We start from the raw sequence: 26,956 nt of genomic DNA on the forward strand, positions 1-26,956 counted from the left end.
GTTTTGGAAAACCCACCTCACTCTAGAGATGCAGGTGAAGTTAGGTAATTTGCCTAGGAAAATGTTCCAGTTTGAATGTTTTATTTGAATTGACAGTTTTCAGTTTGTATTAGAAAAAATAGAGTGATCAAATTTAGCACGTTAATTTTACTGGTATTCATTGAACAAAGCTCAAAAGTTTGAAACTGCCAAGCTTGCGTAATATTTCTTTGTAACTGGCATCCATTCATTGTTACTAATGAACTTATGAAATGGAAAACTTTCTATGGATAACTGAAGCACTGGAAAATTTCCCACCCCACTTCACTGATCTCTAGCCCATGCTGCATAGAATTCCTGCCTCCCTCAGTCTTCTCCTCTGTTTAAACCTTCAGCAACAGCTTATCTCCTCTGCAAGATTTCCCAATGCATTCACCACAGAACAATTTTCATGATTTGTTATGATATGTGTCACAAATGGAATATGTTAGAGAATAATAATCCAGTAATGCAGAATATATGCCGAAGCATTGTCCTTATAGTGCACTTGATTTACAGAAATGAATATTTAAGGTGAAAGGTGGGCATTATTGCTTGTGGTTTGTTTCATGGCAGCACTAGCTCAATCTGGGAATTTAAATCTGCAATGAAATCCTTTTTTAGAAGCAACAGGTTAACATCTGAAAACTGCTGAAAGAATATTAAGAGGGTTCATGTATTCATGTGTATATGTGAATACTGTATGTATCTCTGGGTATAACCTGCCATCAACAGCTTTATTTTTGAAGCTGGGCATTAGAAGTTTAAATATCTAATACAAACCATTGCATGAAAGGAATCTGTGTGTTCGTTGAGTCCTATTATGTGTTTTTGAATTGAGATGGAGCCACCCGGCTGCATGATCAGAGCACAGACACTGAATCCTATTATTTTCTTAATTAAGAACTACTGTTAGGGGCACTTGACAGTGGTTTATTATGCCAATAATCCCTTGCAAAATAGTTGTTGTTTTAGTACATAAGCAGTTTTCTGCAGCATTAGCTCCAAATTCACCTTTGTCAGCTGGGACAGCTATTGGACAATCAGAAATGTTTGTTTCCCAGAGGACTATTTTAAAGTTGCAGTCCCTTAACTCTTTCTCACTTTAGTAACTATAGTACTGCTAGAGGGAAATGTGAGATCCTTTAATTGATAGTGGTTATAATTTAAAAGAGTTGTGCCGACTGGGGGAAAAATCATGCAGTTCTTTTGTTGATATTGCACACTGATGCACACGACCTACTAATGTGATTCTTGGCGTCCCATACAAAGCCACTCATCCATGCTGGATGTAAAAGCAGCTTCCTGGTCTGTACATGTGCTGTGTCACATTCCTCTGGTTTTCTAACAAAGCTTTTAATTGGTATGCTGTGACTAATGAGCATGAAGTCTCCGAGGAAATGGAGCAGAATTTTCTATTATCCACCAGGATGAACTTAGCACATAGATTATCAGGGCTTCAGCTCTGGGATAAATCAGGGTCAAAGTCTCCGAACACAGTGCAACCTAATAATTGAACGTTTCTTTCATAAAATTACACTAATCAATTTTAGCTGAACTGTGTCATGGGTGGACTACCCTGAACAGTGTTGTGCAGTGACCTTTTCAGCAAGACTTATACTAAGAAAGAAATCTTTTACTGTACTCAAGAGTGATTAGTTAATAGTAGTGACTTTGTGCTGTAAATACTGGCTGCTGCTTTCTTTTTTTACATTTCTGGTCTGCCTATTCAAGGCACATCTCAAGATTATAAAGGCACAATTGACGGTCCTTTCCAGATAGGAAGGGTTGCAGACTTCTAACCACTTAGAATTCGGTGGAAGGCAAACTTCTTCCTGCCATGGCCAGCTGCAAATCTGGGCGGACCACTGAATCCAGGGGGAACTCTCAGGCTATGAACTTGTGTCATGCATGACAGGCCTTCTATCACAGGGCACACCTCTCGCATGTTGCTGCCTTTCCTGGATTGAGACTACATTCACACCATACAGGTATTATTTCACTTTAAGTGCTCACAGCTTCCCCTAAAGAATCCTGGGAAGTATAGTTTGTGAAGGGTGCTGAGATTCGTTAGGAGACCCTTAGTCCCCTCATAGAGCTACAGTTCTCAGAGTTCCCTGGGAAAAGGGACTGACTGTTCAACCACTTGGGGCATTGTAGCTCTGTGAATCTTCTAACAATTCTCAGCATCCTTCACAAACTATCCTATGGATGTACCACTGCATCCATAACTTAACTGAGTGTTCTACTTATGGTATGCATGCTATATATCTGGTGTAGCCAAAGTGGTGTACTCCAGATGATGTTGGACTACAAGGGCCTCTGAAGAAGATATTTTAGGCAGGTGCATTGGAGAGAAGGGAGTCAACCAATGCAGTTTGCCAACCTACCAGTAAAAAAAACCCTGCCTACTTAGGTTGTTGTGGTGGTTTTTACCTTCTGATTGCTTGTCAGTAAAGTAGCAGGCTGTTTAGCCTGCCAGCCAGCCTGCCTTCTTCAGGTACTTGCAGACTTTTTGGATCTGAGCACCTGATGACCTGAGGACTTGGTGACCTTTCCTCCACTGAGTGGTTGGCACAGAGCACAGAAACAGAGTGCAGATTGTATTCAAGGTATCTCTACACAGGGCCTCTATGCATTGCTTGGTGACATCAAAATGAATTCCCAACATACAGTATGTGCTAGTGCCAGGCCTGACTGGGTCCTTGGGCACCAGCCTGACCAGGGCCGGCGGTGCCATAGCCCAACACTCCCCACACAGGTGGCGCAGGGCTAATAAGCCTGCCTGCCTGCCCCACCAAACTCTTATGTAATGTGAATGACATGTACATGTAACGCGCATGCTTGCCATCAATCAAGATGGCAGCAGGGGTGTCAGTCCCTTTGTGAAGCCCCTGCCACCATCTTGGGTGATGGCAGGCATGTGTGCACAGCACACATGGCATTCATACTGACAGGGGTAGGTGTGGTGGGCTTACTGAAGCCTGCACTGTCTGTATTGGGGGTGCCTGGAAGCTCCTTCTCCACAATCCGCTGCAAGGTTGGGTTGCAGAATCTGACTCTACTGCAGACCATGAAACAGAAGTGATACCCTCCCATCCTAAGGAGGGGCCCTTCAGGGACCCCTCTGGGCCACAGACCCTCAGCCGGGGCCCAACTTGGCTGCCCTCTGGTGTCTGCCCTGCATACAGTATAAGCTGACTTAACATCAACAATAATAGATATATAAAAATCTGCATTTTTGAATGAGAATACTTGGATTTAAGCCATATGAACCCCATGAAACCTATTGCTTTCTAACTGAACCATATCTGCCACAATAAAGATACATGTATCTTCCTTAGGGTACACTCCTGATATAGATTCTAAGCACTAGTATAGACACTATACATTATGTGTTTTAACTGCACAAGAATTTGGGTGCTCTATGTATCTCCAGCTGGTGGTACAGTTCTCAGTGTCAGAATTCTTGAACTGTGCATTCACACACATTCTCTGTTTTTCCCCAAAGTGAACTCTTAGTCTATTGTATTCCTCCAGAAATTCCGATGGGCCCATTGTTTCTTTCATGGAGCAGACAGGAAACAAAAACAATCAATTAATGAAGGATGCAAACATATGAACAAATATACTATGAATTGAATATCTCTGGAGCCCACAAGGTGTGTAACTTTATTTGGTACAGTATGAAAAACTTGGGTGAGGTTTGATGAAGCCCGTGCAAGTTCTTGTAGCTGAGGAGATACCTGGACTCCTGATTCTCGATTTGCACCTTCAGTTTAGTTATAATACACATTCGTCTTACCAACACAAACCAGTCTTGAGATATCTTAATAATTAATTTCAAAGTGCCCAGTAACCTATCTCCATTAGCACCCAGCAAAAAAATTCCATTAATCCCATAGTCTGTGGCTGTTGGAAGATTCCCAGCTTTAAAACAAATTTTGCCAGTTTTCCTTGGCAGCTGCTTACAAATGGCTTTCCCCCCAAATTGGTTACCTAACTGGTCATAAATAGGTGTGACTGGAGGAGCTTCAGCTTGGAAAATAAAGTGGATGCTCACAAAAGTTACTTTTACGCTTTTCCTTTAAAATCCTTGACATAGTTTTTGTAAAAATAAAAATGCAAATTTTAAACTAGATTCAAGTGCAGAGGGACAAAGAGTACAGTACTTCTTGCCTTTCATGTTAATAAGGGCAAACACCTAAATTATGAAGGTCCATTTGCTTTATTTTTTATGAAGTGCTGAAGGTCAGAAATAATGCTCTAAACTGTGATTAGAAGGCAAAAGGCCAATGTGGGTCGTGCAACATTGGTGCTTCCAATTAGTGCCACAAATGTGCCCCTGGATAGTGCCTGCAGGAAGAGGAGAACATCGCCGCCCAGGGAAGGAGAGCCTGCTGCTGCTGCTGCTGCTGTTGGATCACCACCTCCACCACCCTTCCCTGTGGGACTGCTGCCTGGCAGACGTGCATCTTGCAGGACCAGGCCCCAGGTACCCAGCCAGCTGTGACTGATTTCCACCACCTGTCCCTCTTTGGAGGGATACATAAGCCGGCTGGCTGAGGTGGCCTCGGTTTTTTTTGTGTGTGCTGATTGTGGGTCATCCTTTTTTTTTCTTTAATGTATACCGAGGCTGGGCGGCAGATGCTGGTGGAAAGCTAGGGGCAGGTCATGTCAGGTAAGAGGAACTAGGGAGAGATACATATCTGTCCCCTGTTCTGGGCCTGTCCAGAGCCAACAGACAGCTGGGGGATGCTTGACTCCATACTCTGGCCTTCGACTGCTGCTGTGCAATGCCAGGTCTGTTGCCCAAAAAACATCCCTCATCCATGATATGATATTGGATGAGGGCGCGGACCTGGCATGTATTACGGAAACCTGGCTGGATGAGGCTGCTGCTCCTATCCTTGCGGCCATGTGTCCAGCTGGGTTCTCGTATGCAGAGCAGCCAAGGGTCGGTAGTCGGGGAGGGGGAGTGGCGGTTATTTACCGAAGGTCCCTGGTTCTCACCAGACCTCCTCTCTGTGAGACCAAGGTGGCAGACTGCATGTAGTGGAGGTTGGGCCCAAAGGGCAGTCTAGGGATTCTGCTTGTGTACCATCCACCCTGCTGCACGACGGACTCCCTGGCCGAGGTGCTGGAGGTGGTCTCAGCTGTGTGTGTACAGTCCCCAAACCTGCTGGTATTGGGGACTTCAATGTACATTCAGAGGCCATCCTTACTGGGGCGCCTCGGGACTTCATGGAAACCATGGCTTCCTGGGAGCTGCACCTTATTACAATGGGGCCCACCCATGTAGCCGGTCATGCACTCGACCTTGTGTTTGTCTCGGGAGAGGAGGGGAGTGATCTGAAAATTGGGGGTACATCCATCACCCCCTTGTCATGGTCAGACCACTACTTGGTGAGGATGGACTTTTCGGTGCCACAAACCCTCCGTGGGGGTGGAGGACCTATTAAGATGGTCCGCCCCAGGCATCTGATGGATCCTGATGGATTCCTGAATGCGCTTGGGGACTCTCTGGAGCATGCACACAGCCACTCGGCTGAGACCCTGGTGGAGGGGTGGAATGCCGCAATCGCCGGGGCATTAGACCGGGTGGCTCCGAAATGCCATCTCCCCCTGAATAGAGCTCAGACGGCACCGTGGTTCACCCCATGGTTGCGAATTCTGAGGCGGGAGGTGAGACGGCTAGAGCGCCGGTGGCGGAAATCTCGCTCTGATGACGATCGGACACATGTTAGAGCGGCTGCGGCAGCCTATCATGTGGCAATAAGGGCAGCAAAAAAACATTTTTATGCTGCCTCTATTGCATCTGCAGAGTGCTGTCCCAGGAGACTGTTCCAAGTGGTATGGAGCCTGGTCGGTCCAGTTGCTCCGGAACCAATGGAACATGCTAAGGCCTCCTGTGACAAGTTTGCTAAACACTTTGTGGAGAAAATCGATCGTATTAAGAGTGCTATTCCGTGCGCTGTGGACACAGTGAGGGAGCCAGAGGTGACCAGTGGTGCTCTGGTGGTGTGGGATCGGTTCCAGCTTCTTCCATCTGATGAAGTGGACAAGGTGCTTTCAACCTTAAAGCCAACCACTTGCTTACTCGATCCTTGCCCATCGTGGCTCATTATGAGCTGCAAAGATAGACTGGGTGAGGGGATCAAGATGGTGGTAAATACATCTCTCGAAGAGGGAGTAATGCCATCAGCGCTCAAGGAGGCAATAATAAAACCAATCTTAAAGAAGCCCTCCTTGGATCCCCAAGATCTGAACAACTTTCGCCCAGTCTCAAATTTGCCATTCTTAGGCAAGGCGGTTGAGCGGGTGGTGGCAAAGCAGTTGCAAGCGCACTTGGAGGAAGCGGATTATCTGGATCCATTTCAATTGGGCTTCAGGCCTGGACATGGGACTGAAACAGCCTTGGTCGCCTTGGTAGATGGTATGAGGAGGGTGTGGGATGGGGCGAATGCACCTTCCTTGTCCTTCTTGATCTCTCAGCGGCTTTCGATACCATTGACCACGTTATCCTCTTGGACCGCCTGAAGAGGTTACCCATGGGGGGCACTGTATTGCAGTGGTTCCATTCCTTCCTCTCTGGTAGGTACCAAAGAGTGGCATTGGAGGATGAGGTCTTGGATCCTTGGCCTCTCACTTGTGGGCTGCCACAGGGTTCCATCCTCTCCCCGATGCTGTTCAACATCTATATAAAGCCGCTGGGGGCAATCATCAGGCGATTTGGGCTGCAATGTCATCAGTATGCGGATGACACGCAGCTCTATCTCTCATTTAAATCTTCACCGAGAGTGGCTGTAGAAACCCTGTCCAAGTGCCTGGAGTCGGGAGTGGCTGGATGGGAAGGAATAAGCTGAAGCTGAACCCTGACAAAACCGAGGTACTGTTTGTGGGAGACAAGGGAAGGCTGGGGTATGTGGACCTGGTGCTCAATGGGGTACGATTGCCCCTGAAAGACCAGGTCCGTAGCCTGGGGGTCATTCTTGACTCCCAGCTGTCTATGGAGGCTCAAGTCTCGGCTGTGAGCCAGGCGGCGCTGTATCAACTCCATCTGATACGGAGGCTGCGCCCCTACCTTCCCAACCATCTGCTCTCACCGGTGGTACATGCCCTGGTCACCTCTTGCCTAGACTACTGTAATGCGCTCTATGTGGGGTTACCCTTGAAAACGGTCCGGAATCTGCAACTGGTACAGAATGCGGCGGCTCGTCTGATTAAAGGCAGCCGCCGGCAAGATCACATCACTCCAGTGCTGAAGGAGTTGCACTGGCTACCGGTTGTTTTCCGGGCCCAATTCAAGGTGTTGGTTTTGACCTTTAAAACCCTATACTGTTTTAGCCCAGTCTATCTGAAGGAGCGCCTCCAGCATCGTCAGGGATGCCGCTTAACAAGATCAGCCTCAGAAGACCTTCTCTCGATCCCACCGGTTAAAACAGCTAGACTGGTGAGGACTAGAGAGAGGGCTTTTTCAATAGTGGCCCCCACCCTGTGGAACTCTCTCCCAAATGATCTCCGCCATACCCCTTCTATGATGAGCTTCCGCCGGGCCTTGAAGACCTGGCTCTTCAGGCAGGCTTTTGGGGTGGGTTAGGTTTTTACTGTTATGGTTTTAAATTTTAACGTTTTAATGTATTGTTTTTTATCTTGTACGTCGCCCAGAGTGGCTGGACAACCAGCCAGATGGGCGACTAATAAATTTAATAAATAAATAAATAAATAAAAAATAATGCTCTCCTTGGCCCAACAGAGATGTTAATACTAATCAGAGCTGTAATCATAACCAGGGTTTGAAACTGTTTTGCAAACCCTGGTTAAGAGGAAACATAGGTAGCCTTAATTATGATTACAGCAGTGCTTTTGGGGGTAAAAAATGAGGTGCCGGTACTCGTACCTTGAGGAAAGTGCTGTGGGCATCAACTCAAAATGGTTCCTATGGGCAGCAAAAAAAGAGGTGACCTTACTCCTTACTCGTGAGTCCTATCACAAAAAAAACACTCGGTTAGGTTAAGTACAGATGTAACCCTTACCCATGGTTATGGGGTAAGGGAGGGGCTGTAGCTCAGTGGTGCATACCGATGGTCTAGGTTCACTCCCTGGTATCTCCCGGTATGGCTGGGAAAAGACTCCAGTCTGAATCCCTGGATGGCCACTGCCAGTCAGTGTCAATACTACTGAGCTAGAAGAACCAGTGGTCTGACTTGTCATAAGGCAGCTCCCTATGTTCCTTCCCATGTTGATGTTGGCTGTGTTCAGATGTAACACTAAACTATGTTTTAGCACAGCATGAACAAGCTTTGTGCTCTTGACCTTCCTCCTTCCCTGCAATTCCAGTATAGCTGTGAGAAGATCAGAAGTTTTTGTTTCCATGTTCAAGTAACTTTTTTTTATCATTACATTCAAACCTGGACAAACTTCAACCTGTGGGTTCTGAGCCTGGCTCATTTCCCTAAGTCATAGTTCCAGGTTCACACATAACACCAAACTATGGCTAGTTGAAAATGAAAGGAGGATTTACTCCTCATGACAGTGCCAAAGGAGGGAGGGGGGAAGGCCCAAATCCTGCTATTGTCAAGGAAATGGTGCTGGCGGTTGTCAAATAAGACAGAAGTGGCTAGCTGTGGAAGCAGCTGACCCTTGTGTAAATCACAGCTATTCAATATGCAATGAAAATCCTCCCAGAACATATCCTTGTAAAGCAGAAAAGAACATGATTAGGTCTTTAATGAGTGCACAGCTAATTTAATGGGGTGTAATGACCTAAAAATAGAAATCAAGCACTTTAAAGTAGATGCAAATATTTGTAATATAAATGTGTACTAGCTGACTTATGCTATGTTTTTTATGATTTCACAGCTGGTTCCAACATCCCAATGTGTAATGTTATTGATTCAGCGCTGCAATCTTGGTATATTCATGCAGAGAGCAGCAATTCAACATGTGAATGACCTTGCTTAGTTTTCAAAGGAACAAATGCTATATGAGGGCTTTCAGTGTGTGGCAGGATGTTTAATCAGTTTCTTTGCTTTAAGGAACAGTAGGAAGGAAATGGTGTGTTAAAGATTGGAACTCCTTATACATCTTAACTTGCTGCACAAGGATCTTGGGACAATGGGAGATCAATTTTTTTTCCTAGGGAGCTTCCTACTAACCCCTCTATTTTTAGATACTTTTATGGCTTTGTTGCTTAACTGCTTTCTGTTTTTCTTCTCTCCTTCCTGGGGCCCCCTAACCTGCTTTTTCTATCTTGGTTATACTTTTGAGATCTTGCTAATGCATTCATATCTAGGATAAATTATTTATATAGCCAACTGGATAGACATTTTCACATGGGGAAAAAATAGAGTATACATGAGTAAAGCCACCATCTTTCAGGATGTATCTTTAAAATACTACATTAGTTACACTGCATTAGCTACACCAGTGGTTCTCAAACTTTTTTGGTTCGCGGCACACTGTAAAACATATAAAAATTTTCTGGTGCACTTCGTGTACAAAATTAAAAATATATTAAAGTATTTTAAACTATGAATAAAAATAAACTATAGAAAACTATTACTTACCCTATACAAATGGGTTTCTTCTCATTTTTAAAATATACTTTCATAATATTTGAGGCACACCTAGCCACCTCTTAGGGCGCACCAGTGTGCCTGGGCGCACCATTTTGAGAATCACTGAGCTACACAAACGTGCCCATATCCACTACCATTTCAACTTTAAAAGCTTGCTTATTACCTGTAGTGTATTGAAAGTAGTCTACACTGTTGACCTGTTTAATGATGGGACCACCATTTGAAACTACCAAGTGAGAATACCACTAGAGACAGATTAGGGATGGGTTGCTCATTTTTCAACCTTATACCACACAGTATTTCAGAAATATTTTGGAATGTAATGGTTTTGAAATTGTGAGTAGGCATCTTGTTTAATTAGAATTTAGCTGTAGCTAACAGTGCGATTCTATTGATTCCAGTGGAATTTACTGACAGGTAAGTATGCACAGTATTGTGCAGGAATGGACAGTTTAAGGCTGCAATTTTGTGTTTACTTGCTTGGGAGTAAGCCCCACTGAACTCAGGGGGAATTACTTCTGAGAACATTAATGTATCTGGGCCAAAAGTTGCTTAATTCAAGTTATCATAGAATTTCATATTGGGGCAATTTGGACAAGATTAAATTCAAGATATTGTAAAGAATACGAGGTTTAGAGTAAAGATAATTTATCCCAGTGATTGCAACTTCCATTATAAATAATTCTTACTGCACATTTCCCAGCGGTGTCACTAGCGGGAGTGAGGGGGGGTGCGGAACTCCGGCGCACGCCCTCCCAGGTGCATGGACGGGGGTGGCTGGCCTTGCGTGCGCGCGTGCGCACTCACCACACGCTCCAGGTTGATGGTGGAAGGCCCATCCCGGCTTCACTGCCAGCGAGCGGGCGCCTGCTTTCGGCGTGCACTGGACCGGGTGCCGGGGGGCCCTTGGCGAGCCCCCAAATCTTCTGCTGAGTGCGTGCGAGGCCAGCCACCCCCTTCCATGCCCCTGGGAGGGCACGCGCCGGAGAGGCACCCAGCTGGAGAAGCAGGCCTGGGAACACTGGTGCGCCTCCCTCACCCTGCCGACGCTGCTCCTGGTCTCGCCCGCCCGCCTCCAAGGAGGAGTTGGCTGCTCCGATGCCGACCCGGAGCGCTTCTCGGCTTCTTTGCCAGGCAACGGCGGGCGGGGTGGCTCTGGGTGTCACCCTCCTCATGGTGTCACCCGGGTGCTGTCCGCACCTCCCGCACCCTGGTAGTGACGCCCCTGACATTTCCTATTCTTGTATTAACTTCTATTTTAACTTTCATAATTGTACATTTGCATAAAGCATTTTTTTTAAGTTAACTACTTTTGTTGCATCCAACAGTACTCAGGCTGCTCTGAAGCTTTGTCATTCTGTTTCCACCCCAGTAATTGGACTAATTGTGAACATTCTGTGGCTGATCATTTGTCCCATAGCATTTAGCATGGTTTGTAAACATCCTTGTGCTGCTTGGGGGGGGGGGGATTTGAAGATGACTGTCAGTTGAACTCAGTGGGGCTACTTAGGACTGGGCTGCATTAATGGATTATAGTTAAATAGTAGCTTACTGTGGGATGGTTGGAATTCAGAGTATGTGTGATAATTTTAATCTCTTCAGTCTCTAAAATCTTTTTAGTAAAATCTTTTTGTTGAAAGAATTATTGAAGTTGTAGGAACTAAACTTGTGCATAAGTCTTCATTATGAACTGGGCAAATAATTAATGAGGACAAAAGTGTATTTAATAAATGGCTATTATTTAAATTTATTTATTTTATTTATTTTTAAAACTTATATACCGCCCGACTAGCAATAGCTCTCTGGGCGGTGAACATAGATACAATAAAATACAATATAATACAAAAACATCAGTCTAATATCAAATTTCACAATCTAAAAACAGCAAAGGCTAAAATCAAATTACAAACATTACAATCATTAACAAAAAATTAAAATGCCTCAGAATAGAGAAAGGTTTTAACCTGACGCCGAAAGGATGATAGTGTCGGCGCCAGGCGAACCTCCTCGGGGAGACTATTCCATAGTTCGGGGGCCACCACTGAGAAGGCCCTTGATCTTGTCACTGCCCTCCGGGCCTCCCTATGAGTCGGGACCCGGAGGAGGGCCTTCGTAGCAGACCATAGTGTACGAGCCGGTTCATAGCAGGAGAGGCGTTCCGGCAGATATCGAGGTCCCGCGCCGTATAAGGCTTTATAGGTTAATACCAACACTTTGAATTTGGCCCGGAAGCGTATTGGAAGCCAGTGCAAGCGGGCCAAAACAGGTGTTATATGGTCAGACCGCTTTGTTCTTGTTAGCAGTCTGGCCGCCGCATTTTGCACCAGCTGTAGCTTCCGAACCGTCTTCAGAGGTAGACCTACATAGAGCGCATTACAGTAATCCAAACGTGAGGTTACCAGAGCATGTACTACTGATGTAAGATCCTCCTTACTCAGGTAGGGACGTAGCTGGGCTACCAATCGAAGTAGTTAGTGCTCAGTTGAGGAGAGAATTAGGAGAAATAAATTGAAATGCAAATAGGTCACCAAAGACAACATACATTTCTCCTTCCAGAAAATTATGTTTATAGTATTAATAATAATAATATATCTAGTATTTTAGGTTTTTTGCAAATAGGATAACTTCTACTTTGAAATATAATTCCATATTGCAAAATAATGGGTCTCAGCTGCAATGAATGAAGGAAAGTTAAAATTAGAAGCATTTCCATGAGATTTGTGTCAGATGACTACAATCATGCTGAATAATATACAGTAGAGAATCCTTCTCCAAACTGATGCCCTCCAGATGTTATGAACTATACCTTCCATCATCCCTGACTATTGGCCATGGTGGCTGGGGCTGATGGGAGTTGGAGTTCAGAAATATCTGGAGGGCTCCAGGTTGGGGAAAGCTGCAAGTTCACTATATAATGGGATTCAGCTTATTGTTCTGTTTCACTTTTTGAGAGTTTTGGTGTGGAGGTGAGCAAAATCAGTGCACTCATAGGCATCACACATGATAGTATTCATTTTTTATATCCCCCATATATCAATAAGACCCCCGTTAGATAAGTTTCATGAGCAAACCATCTATTAATCACCAGTCCTATATATATATTTACCTGAGATTAAGCCCTGCTGAATTTAGTAGGACTTACTTTTGAGTAAGTGCAGAGTGGTAAGCAGCGGTAACGCAGTCGAAGCTCTGCTCACAGCCGGAGTTCGATTCCAACGGAAGGAGGAAGTCGAATCTCCGGTAAAAGGGCTCGAGGTCCACTCAGCCTTCCATCCATCCGTGGTCGGTAAAATGAGTACCCGGCATATGCTGGGGGGTAAAGAAAGGCCGGGGAAGGAACTGGCAATCCCTCCCCATATATACGGTCTGCCTAGTAAACATCGCAAGACGTCACCCTAAGAGTCGGAAATGACTCGCACTATAAGTGTGGGGACACCTTTACCTTTACTTTTGAGTAGAATATGTATAACATTGCCACCTTAGAGTTTCTTAATCATTTTATTGACTTGCATAGCATTTATATCAATGCAATACATTGGAAGCACATGGCTTCCCCCAAAGAATGCTGGGAACTGTTGTTTGTTAAAGCTCTGTAGATTGTAGGGAGGGATAAACTTCCCCCAGGATCTAAATAAATGCTTTAAATAAATGGTGTGGATGTTTTGATCATTGCACTTGAGGTGGCTAACAAGACTTGCAGTTATATTTCAAGGTAGAAGTAAGAGTAAATGCAAAGATCATATCATTATAATAGTCGTAATAATTCTACAGAAACTTTGGTTGCTGTTTTTGCTCTCTTCTGCTGGTGTTGCTCTGGCTTTAGCAACAGAATGCTGGCCGAAGTGGATCTTGGCCTGATCCAACAAGACGGTCGTTACATTTTTAGTTGATAATTATTCCCCTGAGACATCTGCAATGATTATAAACTGGAGATTGGTTCCAGTCCCCTATCTCCTCTGCTCCTGACCCTTGTTCTTCTCCCATTAATGCCAAAGGAGCATGACCTTTTCACACTGATGACAGCTCCAGGCTGTAGTAAATCAATGAGTGAATGGTGTGTTGAGTGAGTAGATAAGCCTAAAATCATAGAGTTGGAGGGGCCTTGGAAACCATCTAGTCTAGGTGTGGGGGACCTGTGGCCCTCCAGAAGTTGCTGAACTAGAATTTCCACCATCCTTGGCCATGGACTATGCTTCTTGGGACTGATGGGAGTTGTAGTTCAGTAACATCTGGAAGGCCAAAGATTCCTCATACCTGATCTGCTTAACACAGGTTTCCATAGCTTAGAGCAACCCCCCAAAAAAGGCTGTCCAGCCTCTGCTTGAAGATAGCCAGAGGGGAAGAGCTCACCACCCCTCTAGGTAATTGGTTCCATTGGTGAACTGTTTAACCATTAAGGAGTTTCTCCTGATGTTCAGCTGAATTCTACCCTCCTGCAGCTTAAGTCCCTTAGATCTAGCCCTGCTCTTTGGGTAGGGATGGGGGAGAAATTCAATTCAGTTCACATTTAAACGTGCACTTAATGAATTCGCACTTTTGAAAACAATACACAGACCAAAACACAGCCATCCTTTGACATTTGTACTTCTCTCAATCTTGCAGTGCAATTCTCCAGCCTGCACAAGTAACCTGCACAATAATACATATAGTGCAAAGTGTGCATATAAATGCATATATTAATGGAAGTAACATGCAAAATGCATTATGTTAAGGGAAATTGCTTTGCAAAAATGTGTATATTTGGAAATGCAATAAAGCTCATGAAATTTGCGCTAAAATGTGGATGAATTTTTATGAAGGCTTTTTTTTCTTTTTCTTTTGGCAAACTGATGTGGAAATGTGGAGAACCAGACTGAAGATTGGAAAAATGAGAAACTGAGAGAAACTGAAATGGATAGATTTGCTCATCCCTCCCTCTGGGGTACCAGAGAATAAGTCTTTGCTCTTTCCTATGTGACATCCCTTCAAGTATTTGCAGACTTGTTTGCCATGTACCCATCTTTTAATTAAGCCTGTACATTTGAACCTGTCACAGGCCACATCCACATCAGACATTTATTCCACTTTCAACAGTCATGGCTTCCCCAAAGGAATCCTGAGAAGTTTGTATAGGGTGCTGAGAGTTGTTAGGAGACCCCTTATTTCCCCTCATGGCACTTCAGTTCCCAGAATTCTCTGGGAAGAGGGGCTAACTTTTCAACCGCCCTGGCCATTGGGGGTCTGTCAGGGGAATAGAGGTCTCCTAACAACTCTCAGCACCCTTCATAAACTACACTTCCCAGGATTCTTTGGGAGAAGCTCTGACTGTTGAACACCCACATCTGGTGTGAATGTGGCCATAGTCATCATGTAAATTAGCCTGGAAATCTATTTTAGGGGAAAATTCGGAGAGGGAAAAGGTAAGTGCTAGCTGGATGAGAGAAATCTTTATCGTGTTTGGATATTTATTCGACGAAGAGCCCTATTTGAAATAAGACTGTCCAGTTGACTTACAGTGTTTGTTTTTCTTTATGTTAAGTATAAAATCAAGTATAAAATTAAGTATAAAATCAAGCCAAATGCATTTTTTAAAGCTTTAAATGGTATTAAAGGGAACAGCAGCTTCCCAGGAAAGAAATAAACCTTAGGAGTCACCCTTTTTTTGGTGACATAATCATAATAATCATGAAAGTGGGCCTTTGTGAGTTGTTTCAAGTGTAATTGTCATAGTAAAACTCAGTCATGCTTATCGGAACACAAGATCTCAAAACGTTAATAAATGTTTATATATTGCATGCATTTGGTGGTAGTATTTATTATTAATTATGTGGCAGGTTGCCACATATTATCCTGCCGTTCACTGCTCTTTCTTCCATTTCTCCCCAAAGGCGGATCGGTTTTATATATTTGCTTTGTAATGACTTTCTTGTTTTACTTTGCCAAATATTTTGGGGGAAGAGTCTTTTCAGTATTCATTCCTGCCCTTCCCAGTGGAGTGGAAAATATCTCTAATGTCATGTTGATTACAGAGCTGTGCTTTCAGGAGTTTCCTGTACTTCCTTCTCTTCCAAGATTTTCTTCTTCTTTACAGCTCTCCATTTCTTTATGTGGGTTGCACTTAGCTACTCTGTGCCTATGTTGTTCAAGTTTATTGGGACTCCAAGAAGAGGCACGACTCATGGCTCTTACTCTTTTCTCTCTGATGACTAAACTAAGGCCTCTTCCGGCTTCTGTAAAGTCTCACTCAGACGTAATTCTAAACTATGGTTGAGTGTTACATGAACAAGCCCCCTGTTCGTGCTCTCCCCACCATCACCCGACTCCTCTGTCATGCCTGTGAGAACATCAGAAAGTTTCAGTTACATTTTAACTAACTGCATTTTAGGGTCATGCCAAAACCTGGACAAATTGTGGTTAGTCATAATTGTGGTTTACTCATACAAGCCAAATCAAATTCAAACCATAGCTTATGAAGGTGTTTTGTTTCAACTGGAGTTGAGTCAAAATTTCTCAGCAGAATTTTCTGAGAATATTTCTGAGATTTCCCTTTTTATTTATAAAGATATGTATAGAATGCCCACTCTTGTAAAATATGATGGTAGCATACAACAATATAGGCAGATACAAGACAACATAGGACACCATAAAAACAATACAAAATAATCACAACAATGACTGGCTCACCTTGAGAAAGTTTAAACAATGGAACAGACTTGTCAACATAAAAAGGTCTTATCACTACCCCATGAAAAAGAACACCACTTTACAGTTTCTATCTAAATATTCTCCACCAGTTTTTTATGGTGGATGCCATTTCCTTCTTCCTCATACAGTGATGTCCAGGCATTGTGGAGGATGCAAGATGATAGCCAATTCCGTGAAATAATCCCCCCAATATTTCTGCCTACAAATGGAATTTCATGAGGTTATTGCACACAACTCTAGTTTCAATTTAAAAAATAGTTAAGATTATCTTCTGACTCTTCCTCTTCCTTCTCTTTACAGCCATGCCATAGCAGGTGAGCAGAGTAGGGAGTGGCTGAGTACACAAATTCAAAACATGTTTGTGTAATTCTAAACCATAGTTGTGTATTGCGTCCAAAGAAGGGTTTTGTTTAAGGGTTTGAGATGCAGCAGGGAAGAGCGGTTCTAGGACATAGCCACACAGGAAGGAATTGTTTCCTCCTTCTCATTTACTGAATTTCTTGCACTATTTTTAGCCACCGTGTAAGGGATTCTGCAAAGCTAGAGACCCTGCAGGGCTTGATCCCAAAGTTGATTCCTCCAGAACACAATCTCAGCATCCTGTGAAGGGGTGTTGGTGAGACATTAGGGGTGAGGCCTTAAAAGGTCTTAAAAACAGACTTTAAACATATTTTTTAAAAATCTTTAAAAACATTTTTTTTAAAGTTTTAATAACATCTTAAAAAGCAATTCCAACACAGATGCAGACTGGGGTAAGGTCTCTATTTAAAAGGCTTGTTGAAAGAGGAAGGTCTTAAGTAGCTACCAAAAAGATAGAGTTGGTGCCTGTCTAATATTTAAGGGTAGGGAATTCCAAAGGGTGGGTGCCACAACACTAAAGGTCCGCTTCCTATGTTGTGCGGAACAGACCTCCTGATAAGATGGTATCTGCAGTAGACTCTCACCTGAAGAGCTCAGTGATCGACTGGGTATATAAGGGGTAAGATGATCTTTCCGGTATCCTGGTCCCAAGCTGTATAGGACTTTGTAGACCAAAACCAGAAGCTTGAACTTAGCCCAGTAGCTAATGGGGAGCCAATGCAATTATTTCAGCAGCAGGGTGATATGTTGGCAATACCCTGCCCCAGTGAGCAGTCTCACCTGGCAGGGGTCCAGGGCTTGCACAGCCTCTCCTGATTCAGATGTTACAGAGAAATAGAGCTGTGTATCATTAGCATACTGCTGACATCTTGCCCCAAATCTCCTGATGACCGCTCCCAAGGACTTCATATAGATGTTAAACATCTTGGGGACAAGATGGTTCCCTTGCAGCACCCCATAGCACAACTGCCAGGGGACTGAAAGACCATCACCCAGTACTATTCTCTGAAAATGACTCTGGAGGTAGGATCGGCACCACTGTAAAACAGTGCTTCCGATACGCATCTCACCAGGTTGGCTCAGAAGAATACCATGGTCAATAGTATCAAAAGTCACTGAGAGATCAAGTAAGAATAACAGGGTCACACTCTCCCTGTCCTTCTCCCAATAAAGGTAATCCATCAGTGCAACCAAAGCCCATTCAGTCTCATAACCAGGCCTGAATCCAGGTTGGAATGGGCTAAGATTTAGCTTTCTCAGGGAGTACAGAGATGCTAAATAAGCACTGAGCAGTTTTATCAGGAAGGGAGTTTATTACACACTGATTTTCAGGGCCACCACAAAACTCATTTTGCATTGGTGACTCAATAGAATAGATTAGATTAATTTAATTTATGTATTGCTCCACAGAAAAGGCAGTCCTGAAGAAATTTACAGGGACAGCATATAATATAAAATAAAAATCCATTTAAACAAAGCATATGTGCTAAAAGTGCTTATCCTCAAAAAGTACCCAGTGACATAAAAATAGCCAAAATAGCATAAGAATGAACACCAAAATAAATGATCAAAAGCCAGATTATTAGGGTTGTCCAAATACTCGGGAGAATAAAAACTCTTTGGAAGGATGAGAAAGTCTGTGCCAGGTCAGCCTACCAGCGGAGGGCATTCCATAATTGGGGGGCAACCATAGAAAGGTTCTGTTCTCTCATTGCTATCCTACAAACTTCTCTTGGAAAGGGCATGCAGAGAAGGTCCTCAGATGTTGATCTTAATAGTGAAGGGGATTTTTGTGGTGAGCCATTGCATACAAACTGCTTAGAGTGCAGCACTTACTTATTTGAATAGATGAACCTACAGGGCATGGCATTTGGGTTGGTTACTGATTAACGAGAACTTGGTCCCTTATCAGACAGTGGAGACAGCCATTTCAATGAACAATCCATCATGCACAGAAAGTTCTATTTGACTTTTCAGATGGGCCAGCCATAAATCGAAACTGGAATTAAAACTCACTGACCCTTTCCTGTACCGCTGTCATCCCAACCCTTTTGTATCCTGTTCTCCAAAAAAAAAAAAAGAGGGGGAAAAAGCTATATGGTTCTACACATTCCCAGGGTCTAATTCCCCAAGTGAACTCATTTCTTTTTTAAGATTATTAGCAAATTGTGCATGCAGTTACAAAACTTGGAAATTAAAGCAGCAGGACAATGCAGGGTTTCTAATGCATTGGTTTTAATTTAGAAAGAAGACCAAGCAATTCAGAACTCCAATATCTACAAAGAAATTCAGGAGAGGAGAAATGTAGAAGCATTTGCAAAGTGGTTAAGGAGAAACACGCTATCTCCAGTCCAGAACATGTGGCATACATGTACCAGGGAGTCACCAGTCAGTCATGAATGTTCTCTCCTTAAATGTTCAGAGGTGCACCCCAGCTGCAGTTCCTGAGTTCCACATATAGCGCGGACCAGAAGGTTTCCACTTTATATAGAAGATTTTGATTTATCATTTAAGATTAAGTAAATTTTCAATTATTTCATGAAAATCTACTAGCCTTGAATGTTAAATCAAAGTGTTCTGCATTATTGTGTTTGTCACCTGGGGTGCACTATTTGAATGTTCTGCCTCAGGCTCCAAAATGTCTTGGGCCATTTTTGTCAAGAATAGCTAACTTTGGTCAAGCTGGAATGGATCAACCAGAGAGAATTCTGGGAGTCTGTGGTTCCCTAGGACTCCCTACTGGGGGAGATCCGAAGCTCAGTGTCAGACAGTCAATTTGCAACCTTGCAAGGGGATGCAACTGATCCTTAGCTGTTATCCCTTATCGGCTTCCTGGAATTAAAAGTCAGGAAGAGGGGGTGTTGTAGATCAGGACCCCTGGGTGATGCTGTCTAGCTCCTTTATCTTCAAAGACTTCAAAGGAATAGATCCCGGCAGGAGTGGAATATGGCTATTTGCTTTCCCCCCTCCTTGTTGACTGTTAAACCCCATAAAAAAGGAAGGATGATCTTTCAAGTCAGTTCCCCTATTTTCATCTACCTTGACTCATGGAAGTTGACAGAGGCTTTTTGGGGAACCAGGCAACTCTGCAGTAAATATAGGATCTTAGCTTAGATAGACCTTTGTTGTATTCCTTTGTCTGTATTGAACCTCTCCCCTTTGTTATGCCAATGTACCTCGTGTAACCCATCTGAGGGTGATTAGCTTTAAGGAAACAAACCGGTGCTCACTCTTTTGTATATACCATCTCATTCACTTTTAAATAAACTATCTTTTTATAAATGGTGTGTATTGGCTTGGAACTAAAGATTCTAAATTTAGTCCTTGATTGCTGGATGTTACCTTTTACCGTTTACCTTTATTAATGAGGGTTAATCCCGTCAGTATTTACAAAGACCTCTGAGGTCCCTTCTCTCAGAGAAAGGAATCAGAAGGAAGAAGGGTGGTGGCAGTACTACTAATTAATTACTCCTGAAGGAGGAAAAGTTTTTGCCTGGGAAGCAGAGACCCAAAGGAGTTGGGACTGTTCTTGGAAGCAAAGGACCCCCCTTGGGGTGCTGAGGGCAAGGGACCCCAGGGGGACAATTCTTTGACAATTTTCTCTTAAGAACCATTTTTATTTATGTATGTTTATAGACAGCTTTTCCAGTCTGTGGGGTTCTTAAAGTGGGTTGGATGTTGCTAAAAACACTCACAGGTAATGTAGGCATTATTATTATTAATAATAAAGGGAAAGGGCCACAGCTAAGTGAAAGAGCATATGTGTTTCATGAGAAAGGCCCCAGGTTCAATCCCTGGCTTATTCAGCTAGGACTGGGAGGGACCCTTGTCTGAAACCGCAGAAAGTTTCTGCTGATTAATGTCCTGATAGTCCTGAGCTAGATGGATCAAAGGTCTGACTCAGTATCAGACAAGAATCCTGTGGTCATCATCGTCACCACCACCACCACCATCATGTGCCTAAAGTTTTCTAGGTGCTGCACAGATATTAAGAGAATAGACAAACAAACAGATTTGGGCATCATTCTTCATAATTACCTAAATATTTAATGACCAGATTGAATAGCCATGAGATAACTTCACCAAGAGGTCCAATATACAATGCTGCAATAGTTTTGTGTGGTGCCTCATGCTTAGGTGCTCTTTCCTTCTTCAATATGGGCACAAAGTGGCATTCAGAAGCTTCTGGTTTTGCTTAACCACAATCCGTTGTGTCATCCAAACTATGGTTTGTTTGAAACTAATCAACTAGAAACCATGGAGGACATCCTGGACTTTTGGAAGAGTCTGGTGAGCAAATCTGGTTGGACCTTCCTGAATGTTTGTACAGATATCGTCAGATGTCTTACATACATTATACCCCACATCTCCACCTTTGCCTCTTCTTTATTCCAAATGTATTCATTTTTTCTTTTTTCTTTTAATTTCTTTTGAGGCCCATTACTCCTTAACATTGCATGTGTATTTTATTTTTCAGATTCAGCACTGCATTTTGATTGTCAGATTTACAGCAGAGTCCTCTGTATGTTTATGCAGCAGTAAGCGCTCTGTGTCCAGTGTAGCTTACTCCCTTGCAACCTGGTTAGGATTTTCATCCTTAATCTCTAATATGTATTTATAGATCAGAGATAGGATAGGATATAAAGTAGTTTAATACTTTATATATTACAAAATATCAACACATTTTTAAATAAAAATGAGGTTTTAGCATGTAGCTTTAGGCTATATTATATATCTCTCTCAGCATATGTATTTCTAAGAGAAAGGAAATGGCATAATACAACTGTGATCTGTCAGTGAGAGATTGTCTGTTAACACTCGCATAGAACATCAGACATCACGCTGGGCTCACTATGAAACTGAATCAGACAACTGGAATGTGTTTCTTTATCTAAAAACCAGGATGAAAGGCAACTGGCAGTCTTGCTAGTCTGAACACCATGATAGTCACTACCTTCTCAGAGTTTTTGAATTCTTTTTCGGTGTGTTGGCGAGTCAAATGGTTCTGTTCATGGGTCTGCTACAACAACATGAATGACACAGTCCCTTAAGGTTGAGGTAACCCTGATAAGGGCCTTGTGAAGCTGACATGTTTCATTTATCTTAACAAATCACAGTTAAGTGTATCAGAGACATAATGTCAGTAATCATCAACAATAGATAGGCCAGTAATATTACTCCCATTTTACAGTTTCGGATAGTGATTGTGGCTGAAGCTTAAAGATGGATGTGATCCTAGTTTTATATCCTAGTCTGTCGTCAGAGATTAAACCACAGTTTTCCAGTGACGGTAAGAGGAAACTTTGGTTTAACAAACCTGGAGGTTAGTGTATCAGAGGCAGCATCAATTGGGCACTTAACCATTAGCATGTATATACAGAAGAAGTATGCAGATAAAAATTGCATTAACTATGAGCTATAATACTTCTCATAAAATGTTTTTACTTACTTCCAATGTGAGCAGATATGTACCCTTCCTACCCTGTTTGGTTATGTTTTTGAAAAAATCAAATAAGAAAACTTAGAAGAATTAATAACAAAAGCACCACCACCCCTGAAAGTTTGCATGTGAAGGGTAGAGGGGAAGGAGAGGAGGGAGCCCCAATAATTGCAAGCCTTGACCAAGGTTGCTATGTCAGAACTAGGCCGTGTGTTAATTGCAGAACTTCCAGTGCTTCCAAAGAGCCTAATTAAATCTCTGCTAACCATCATCATCATCATCAATGTTTTTTTTAAAAAAAAATGAGCTGCTGGTGCTCATCTCTTGATAAGAATGCCAGTACCAGCACAAAATGGCTGCCATGGGCAGGAAAAAAAAGGGGTGACTGTACTCAGTACCAGTGAGTACTGTCACAAAAAAGCACTGGTTGTTGTTATTTGAAAAAATAATTCTTACAATTACACCTCTGCTGGAAGATACACTTTGGTGAGTCTCCAGGCTCCAGCACAAGGGAAGTTCAGAACTCAGAAGCAGTCACTGAGAATGCTTCTCCACACACCTTTGTGCTCCTGATTGCACTTAGTATTCTTAAAAGGATGTTCCCAGCCAGTCTCTTTCTTTATACATCAGTGGCCACTGAGGACTGTGCTACTGTACAGAACTGGCTATTTTCTCCATATCTATCCAATTTGTCCAAAACGTTAGTGGTTATGAGGAAAAGCCAGTGGTTCAATATGATGAATTATAGAATTGGAAAGGATCAAAAAGGTAATCTAGTCCAACAGTCTGCTGGTGCAGGAAGCCCACTATCACGGCATCCTTGATAGGTGACCATCCAGCCTCTGCTTAAAAACCTTTAATGAAGGAGTCTCCATTTTCTGAGACAATCTGCTCCGCTGTTAAACAGTTCATAATGTTAGGATGTTCCTCTTAATCTTAGTCTAAATCCCGTTTCTTCTAATTTGAACCTGTTGGTCTGGGTTCTCTAGAGTAATAGAAAGCAAATTTGCTCCATCATCTATATGAGAGTCCCTTAAATATTTGAAGATGTCTATCATATCATCTCTTAATTGTTTCTTCTCTAAACTAAACATACCCACAGAGCTACAATGAAGCTGGACAGTACGTTTAAATACCATGCAAGTCCTAACAGATGACTGGTATATGTGGATGAAAGCAGTACAAGGATGTTGAAAGCATAAGTAAGTGCTATTTTAGGATCTAAACATACTTTTTAAATCAAAGAAATCAAGATTATTTTTTTCCACTGAGTGAGTTTTACAAGAATGATCTTACATCAGAAATTTAATGAGGCAACATTGCCTACCATATGGATGTAAATTTGGCCGTCCAGACATTCAGGGGTAGGGCACCTTTGTTTATTTGTTTAGAAGCAGTGTGTTATGACACTGTATGTTCTAGTCATGTTGTGAGCTGTCTCAGAGTTTTAAGCAAGAAGAGAGAGAACACTTTTTAAATAAAGCTGCATTGAAGGCTGTTCCAAATAGCCCCTTTCTCTTTCTGGGGAGAAGCTTTTGGGAGGTAAGAAGAACCAGCAGTAAGTATTAGGGGTGCCCAAGAAGCCATGATGCATGTTTAGAAGCTGCATCCATTGCCTTTTGTCTCCCATCCTTAATAAACAAAAGTATGTTAACTACTGAGAAGAGTCTTCTAACATGTTTTCTTGTCCTTTCCTGCTGATTGGAGCCAATCAGAGTGAAAGGATGTGAGTCAAGTGATGAGAAGACTCTTCTCAGTGCTAGCACTCTCCTCTTTCATGAGTATTGGTTCCTAGGCATTAACAAAGATCTCATTCTCAACCCCACAGCAAAAAAACGGGGAGGGGGCATGGCTGTGATTAATGTGAAGGGACCCTGCACATCTGAATTTGCCACTACACTACTGTGCACCTCAGAGCAAATCTTTTGTCTAACTACTCTATAATCTTCAAATTTACTTTTGTTGGCAATAGTGTGGCAGACTTTAGCTGGAGAAACATATATGATAGCACTGAAAATAGCTAACAAAGCTCTTGATTGATTTATCATATATGTAAGAATAACTTCCTGCCACTCAGTCTCATTTAATGCTTTGATGAAGTAAGTTGTTTGCTCTGATACAACCAGCTACTATTTGTGTCTTTAAGGTGCCAAAACTATTTTGTGTTCTTGAACTTTCATAGGATTTTTTCTGATGGAAAGAATTCTATTTTTATCAGGTCCATTTATGCCTTGTAGAAATCCCAATTAAAGAGAGGATTTGTATAAGATGACTGCAGTCATGAACCATTTGTTACAGAGTATTTTTGCTAAATGTGTCTATCTCTGTCATCTGCCCCCTTGTTACTGCCTAAAATTCAGAACTGCTGATCTACTAGACTTTAGTTGATTTATAGTTAATGAGTAGTTTACTTGAATATGGGGATGAAAAATAACTGTAATTTTGTTCCCTATCCATGGCAGAGTCTGGAAAATACTTTTATAGGAAAAGGCCATGTAAACAGAGAGTGGTCTGGATGGTTTGTTTTGCTAAAGTGGTACCATATGTTTCTTGATTAACAACTTGTCAGAATATTAGAAGATCTTGGCTGCTTCTTTGGAGGAGTTTCTCTTTTCTACATTCTTTTATCTAATTTGTATGATTGAATTTGAATTTAATTGTATGATTTTATCTAATTGCCAGATTGAAGACTTTCCTATATATCAGCCATACATTTTGTGACCTATTGTTGTCAGTCTGTAGTCAACTCTGATGTGTGTCAGTAGCAGGGTGGGAGAGAAATTTGATTCAGTTTGCATTTAAAGCCAAATTTATAAAATTCACACTTTCCAAAATAATATGAGAACTGAGACACATTATATTCGGATGGTCAGCAAAAAAAAGTGTATATTAGTCAAAGCTGCATGCAAAAATGTATTTATTAGGAGAAACTTGCACTAAAATGCTGAAAAATTTTCATGAGGATTTTTTTAAAAAAATCCATGAATTGCTGCAGAAATGTAGAGAAATAGATAATTGGAAATTATCCATTTGGAATATTGGAAATGTCAGAGATTGGAAAAATGAGAAACCGAAATAGGCTGATCCTCCCATCCATAGTTAGTAGGCTGAGTATGAAGCCACATCTCTCAGAAGCAAATGAAGTAAGACTGGAAAGAAACACGGAGCGATGAAGAACCGCAGAAGGAAGAACTCACTTGCACACCAAAATTGCTCTTGTATTATGTCATATCTGCTCTGGTATTGTATATTTTCAATGTCAGCCAGCAATGAACCACAATCACCAAGGAAAGAAGAAAAGAAAACTGTTGAACGTGAACTTTGAAGTTTGCGTCTCAGTTTGGACAATAGATTATGCCAACAGGATGTAAAAGCGAATATGTGTAGAACATAAATTGAAGGACAAAGACATGTGACAAGGGTGTCCTTGCCCTTAGGCTTATGGGGCAGGCTTGTTCTTCAGCCTGAACAGTGAAGAGATGACTCAGTGTGTAGGTACCTGACTAATCCTTTGTGGCCATGCCCCCTATGATTTGGCACAATCCAGATATGGTTCAGAGCGCTGGCTTCTAGCCACAATGGCTATGTTCTGCCTCTGCCATCTGAATGCCAGTTACTGGGAATCTCAAGTGGGGTGAATGCTCTTGTGCTCAGGTCCTTCTTTGGCCTTCCCGTAGGCATCTGGTTGGCCGCTGTGAGAACAGGATGCTGGACTAGATGGGCCACTGACCTGATCCAGGAGGGTTCTTACGTTCATGGTTCCTTGCTTATTATATTATATTATATCCCACCCTTCCTCCCGGTAGGAGCCCAGGGCAGCAAACAAAAGCACTAAAAACGCTCTAAAACAATAAAAACAGACTTTAAAATATATTACAACAAAACATCCTTAAAAACATATTAAAACAAAACATCTTTAAAAACGTCTTTTTTTAAAAAAAAGCCTTAAAACCATCTTGAAAAAAACAAATTCCAACACAGACACAGACTGTGATAAGGTCTCTACTTAAAAAGCTTGTTGAAAGAGAAAGGTCTTCAGAAGGCACCGGAAAGATAGCAGAGATGGCCCTGTCTAATATTTAAGGAAAGGGAATTCCAAAGGGTAGGTGCCACTACACTAAAGGTCCACTTCCTATGTTATATAGAATGGACCTCCTGATAAGATGGTATCTGCAGGAGGCCCTCACCTACAGAGCTTGGTGATCGACTGGGTATATAAGGGGTAAGATGGTATTTCAGGTATCCTGGTCCCAAGCTGTATAGGCCTTTGTACACCAAAACTAGAACCTTGAACTTAGCCCAGTAGCTAATAGGTAGCCAGTGCCATTCTTTCAGCAGCGGGGTGACATGTTGGCGATACCCTGCCCCAGTGAGCAGTCTCGCCACCACATTTTGCACCAGCTGCAGCTTCCAGACCAACCTCAAGGGCAGCCCCACATATAACACATGACAATAATCCAGCTTGGAGGTTACTAGTGCATGGTCAGACTATCCTGGTCCAGAAACGGCTGTAGCTGTTTTACCAGCCGAAGCTGGTAAAAGGCACTCCTAGCCACTGAAGTCATCTGGGCCTCTAGAGACAAAGATGGATCCAGGAGCACCTCCAGATTAAGGACTTGCTCTTTCAAAGAGAGTATGACCCCATCCAAAGCAGACAATTGACCAATTATCTGGACTGAAGAACCAGCAGCCCACAGCGCCTCTGTCTTGTTAGGATTCAGAGTAAGTTTATTGGCTGTCATCTAGCCCACCACTGAGTCTAGGCAGCGGTCCAGGGCTTGCACGGCCTCTCCTGATTCAGATTTTACACAGAAATAGAGCTGGGTATCATACTGCTGACACTTTGCCCCAAATCTCCTAATGACTGCTCCCA

General features: G+C 42.6%; 1 long non-coding RNA gene across 3 annotated transcripts in view; it reads left to right on the forward strand.

The window, feature by feature from the left end:
- LOC133364891 (uncharacterized) overlaps positions 1 to 26,956 on the forward strand; it is a 52,519-nt gene that overhangs the window by 16,792 nt on the left and 8,771 nt on the right. For all 3 annotated transcript variants that reach the window (XR_009758047.1, XR_009758045.1, XR_009758046.1), the window contains exon 4: positions 23,186 to 23,285. This is a non-coding gene — a long non-coding RNA (uncharacterized LOC133364891). The remainder of the gene's footprint in view (positions 1 to 23,185; positions 23,286 to 26,956) is intronic.

Source organism: Rhineura floridana, chromosome 10, assembly GCF_030035675.1.
Source record: "Rhineura floridana isolate rRhiFlo1 chromosome 10, rRhiFlo1.hap2, whole genome shotgun sequence".
NCBI lineage: Eukaryota > Metazoa > Chordata > Lepidosauria > Squamata > Rhineuridae > Rhineura > Rhineura floridana.